The sequence below is a fragment of the Podarcis vaucheri genome, assembly GCF_965113315.1.
Source record: "Podarcis vaucheri genome assembly, chromosome: 7".
In the NCBI taxonomy this organism is placed as follows: domain Eukaryota; kingdom Metazoa; phylum Chordata; class Lepidosauria; order Squamata; family Lacertidae; genus Podarcis; species Podarcis vaucheri.
Window position 1 is genome coordinate 58,856,429 of NC_138765.1, and position 4,891 is coordinate 58,861,319.

The 4,891-nt window shown below is 43.3% G+C and overlaps 1 long non-coding RNA gene across 1 annotated transcript; it reads left to right on the forward strand.

Moving 5' to 3' along the window:
* On the forward strand, nt 1-4,348 carry LOC309537872. Its single transcript, XR_014222021.1, has 3 exons — nt 1-219; nt 2,814-2,927; nt 4,179-4,348. It is a non-coding gene; the product is annotated as an uncharacterized lncRNA (long non-coding RNA).
* Nucleotides 4,349-4,891: the final 543 nt, after the last annotated feature.

The window sequence follows — 4,891 nt, forward strand, 5'->3', positions numbered from 1 at the left end:
GCCACAACTGCCTCAGATATATGACATTGCAGAGTTCTATAGTTCTTGCAATTGACTCTTTACTTATGCATTTTGAATGCTAGCATCCTACAGCTGAAGAATGAGGAGGGATGGCTGTCTGAGAGTGCCAAGGGCCAAATGGATAGGACTTGAGGGCCGCATCTGGCCCATTGCTCTGCGAGGCCACAACTGTGTATTAAAGTCTGTATTTGTTCACCGGTGAGTTTTTTAGACCTGGTTGCTGTTAGCATTTCAACCGGAGCCTGCCAAGGATCTGGCAGCTCCTCACTTGAAGTTTCCTTACCACCTGGCCAATCTAACCCTGCTCAGTCATGTGGAGTGGCAGTGCACAGGGCGGAGCGGAGCCTTCCAGTTTACATCTTGTTTAGTCTGTTCCTTCAGCTCTGCCGCTTAGCCTTCCTTGATGGATGCCTCGTTCCCAGCAGACTCCACTGTGCCTAATTGGAAGACCTCGCAACAGGCACGCAACAGAGAAAGAAATTGACAAGGCAGCCGAGCATCAGAGTAATGAGCCTACGGGACTGTGGGCCGCTGAGCCGGCTCATGAGAAGTCGGGATAAGGAACGAGTGCGAGCGAGTTTTAGAAAATTATAACAGAGATTTTGAAAAATCACATCCCTATCTCAAAGCCATATACCAAAGGACTGCATATTTTAAACAATCAAATCAATTACACATGGTTGTTGTTGTCTTAAAAAAAAACCCATATAAAAACAATTGTATATACAGTATAAAACAATTTAAAATTCACACAATTGTGATATATGTTTTAAAAATCTCCACTTCAAAAGCTTGTTGAAAGACGAAAGTCACTGAACAAGTGCTGGAAAGACAATAGTTTGTAGGTTCATTTGACTTATTTTATGAGTAAAGTGATGTAGTAGTAGTAGTAGTAGTAATGTCTGATCAAAGGGTTGATGCCTACATGATGTGGAATGGACCTCGTAAAGAGACAATATCTGCAGGATGCCCTCTTCTGCAGAAGTTTGAGTGTAGAAGGGATGAGAATATCTTTTGGGTATCCTTGTCCCAAGCTGTGTAGTCCTTTGCATGCCAGTACCACCAGCTTGAACCTAGCCTCCTGTGAATAAACAACACTGTGTTTACTAAATGTATTTTGACCACATGAAAAATAACAATAGGCAGATTAGCTGCTTCAAAGTGGATCCAGATTTCAGTGTTTCAGGCTTCTTTATACCACGGCTTCTGCTTATATAATCTTTAATTAAAGAAAATAGCATAAGAAAACCCTCAAACTACCAGACTGTGGGTCAGAATGAAACAATCCCTGATTAGGATTGTTTCATGGTGAAACATCCACCAAGAGCCCCACCTGGTACCTTCCAGATGTTTTAGACTCCAGCTCCCATCAGTCTCATCCAACATGGCCAATGGCCAGGGCTGATGGGAGTTATAAACCAGCCACATCTGCAGAAGGCTGTTCCAAGGCAGTCAAACATAAGAGTCAATGTAGCCTGTGCTAAGTTCTTTGTGGATAAATAAATGCAATCTATACCACTAAATATTAGAAACAACAAACCTCCACTTTGGTTTTGCTTTAGAGAAACAACATTCTCATTGGTTTGTCCCTCAATCAACATTTGCTTTTTTGTGGCCAGCCAATCCATTCCCTCAGTATCCTTCCCTCTCTTTTCCTAATGCACAGGCTCTGTTCCTTAAAAGGTACAGTGGAACCTTGGTTTTCGAACATCATCCATTCCGGAAGACCGTTCAACTTCTGAAATGTCCAAAAGCAGAGGTGCAAAGGGCGGTCAGCAAATTTACAGAGAAAATTGAGAAAAATACAGTGGTACCTCAGCGGAAGCCTTTTGACTTCTGAGACGCATTCGAAAATGGAAGCATTTACTTCTGGGTTTTCGGCATTCATAGAATCATAGAATCATTAAAGACCTCTGCTTAAAGACCTCCAAAGAAGGAGACTCCACCACACTCCTTGGCAGCAAATTCCACTGTCGAACAGCTCTTACTGTCAGGAAGTTCTTCCTAATGTTTAGGTGGAATCTTCTTTCTTGTAGTTTGTATCCATTGCTCCGTGTCCGCTTCTCTGGAGCAGCAGAAAACAACCTTTCTCCCTCCTCTATGTGACATCCTTTTCTATATTTGAACATGGCTATCATATCACCCCTTAACCTCCTCTTCTCCAGGCTAAACATGCCCAGCTCCCTTAGCCGTTCCTCATAAGGCATCGTTTCCAGGCCTTTGACCATTTTGGTTGCCCTCCTCTGGACACGTTCCAGTTTGTCAGTGTCCTTCTTGAACTGTGGTGCCCAGAACTGGACACAGTACTCCAGGTGTGGTCTGACCAGAGCAGAATACAGTGGCACTATTACTTCCCTTGATCTAGATGCTATACTCCTATTGATGAGGCCCAGAATTGCATTGGCTTTTTTAGCTTCCACATCACACTGTTGGCTCATGCCAAGTTTGTGGTCAACCAAGACTCCTAGATCCTTTTCACATGTACTGCTCTCAAGCCAGGTGTCACCCATCTTGTATTTGTGCCTCTCGAGTTCCAAAACATTCGCCAACGGAGGTGTTTGCAACCCGAGGTACCACTGCATATTTATACCCTGAGTTGGGTGCAGCTTAGTTTCTTGAGAGGGGCTTGGATGGAGGAGAGGACTGTTGATGGTTACTAGCCATCATGGCTAGGCTCTACCTCCATAGTCAGAGGCAGGGATGATTTTTAATGCCTCTGAATGCCAGTTGCTGGGAACCACAGGTGAGGAGAGAACCGCCACCCTCGGGTCCTGCTTGCAAACTTCTCATAGGTATCTGGTTGGCCACTGCAAGAACAGCACTCTGGGCTAGATGAGTCTTTGGCTGGATCACGCAAAATCTCCGTATGTTCTTATTGGCATAGATATTGAAAATCTAGCAAGCAGGTTCGTTATCACTCTTCTCTTTTTTAAAAAAGCAACAACCAACATATATCAAGCTGAGTTGAAAACCTCAATTATGATAGGAAATTTTGCAATGATACGGTTCAGACATTTACTAACCTCCTGGCCCCTGAGCTGCTGTAAGGTCCTGTCTGAGATGTTTCTTGTTGATTGATGCATTTCCACACAAAAGCTGAGGTTACAGGGAGGGCAATGGAAAGAGGCCTCCACACACAACCGTCTACTCCACCCCTTGCACTAAAAACAGATGGCATTTGGTTGCAGCTTTCTAGCTACGGCCTCCTCTCTAATTCGTCACCTTGATGTGCCAAAGCATTTCCCTGACTGCCCTTCCCTCTCTTCCTTTAAATTCCTCCTTGAGTTCCACTTTTATTTTAGAGAAGTCTTTCCTGGCCCCATCTTCCATTCCTCTCCTTTCCAGGTTCTCCAAACACAGTGTAAATCTACACTCCAATCTACACTCCAAACATCTGTGCAAATCTACTCCAGAAGCCATATTACGATAAATGGGAGTGTGAGCTAAGTGTGTACGAGATTGCAGTCTAACTTGCTCTCATCTTCAACTTTCTACTGCTAATATTCCCTCAGTTTTGGACTCAGCTGCTTTGTATTTGCTAGTGACTGTTAAACATTAAATGCTGCATTAGCCTATAGAAGCATTAACATAAACCCATTTTCTACTTTCCAGAAAGGAAATAATATCCCTTTGTCCACAGTTTTAAATGTGGAAGCGGGGGTTGGGTGGCAGCTATTGGTTTGGTTTGTTCTGTTATTTTTATTACATATTTTGTGTTTTTTATCTCGTATTTTTATGCTGTGAACCATCCTAAGGTCTTTGGATGAAGGTATACAAAAAATAATAATAAATGTAGGTCTAAGCATGGAGATCAAGTGATGGAGGTCTGCTGCACCTGTTGTACTTCTGGCTGCCAGGCATACTGGAGCTCTGCTGCACAGGAGCGAAAGAGATGTTTGTTCAGTCTGCATGCTAAAGTGAACCCGTCTTATTTGCCAGTCCTGGGTTTATACATTAATTGAAATGCACCTCTCAGTGGATTGCACACACCTCCAAACTCTGCAATATAGTTTCAGGGTGTTGTGTTTTTTATGTATTGAAAAGCACTTCCGGTATTTGAAAATGCCAAGTATTTGAGGCAAATAATGCATGAAAAATGAAAACTAAATGGATACAATTTAAACGTGCATTTTTCATGTGTTTTTTTTTTAAAATAGGAACAGAACAGTCCTGTGATTGAGCACATGAGAAACTGACATGGAAATGGGCTGATCCGCCAATTACTGCTGCTGGGACGTAGGGGGTTGGAGTGGAAAATCCACCACCACCCAATTACATACGTAAAATAAAAACATAATATTTGCTGTCATTAACAGCATTGCTGGAATGTCCTTGGCTTTTTAATTATTCTAAAGGCAAGCAGTTCTACACATTTGCTCCCTCCTCTGTTTTCCAACCACAACCATGAAAGGTTTGCTTCCTAAATTATGCATACTGTGGGTGCAGTCAGGAGCGATTAAGGGCACTGGGCAATCTCCCCCACCCCCTTCCTGTCTTTTTTTTTTTTAAAGGAGGGGGGAGCTTTCCTGGGGAATCAATGCTTGCTAATCTTTAGAAAATTACTCTAACAAGCTCCAGGCCTGAACAGCTGGAGTCTAGCTCACTGGCCTCTGAAAGCACGCACAGGCCATTAGTAGAACAGGACTTTAATGAACCAAAAAATCTGTCCCAAGCCATGGCTTTCAGGCTTCTGCATCTGACATTCTGATTAAATGTCAAGCAGCCAAAGAGGAAAAGATAAGCAATGCTCTGGGCTCAGGCAAGAGGCAGTGCAGCAGACCTCAGAAATCAACAGGTGCCAGACTATCTCTAACCCCAACCCAACAGTCAACAAGGGAGGTGTCAAGGGAATTGGGGTTGCTTGTGTGTA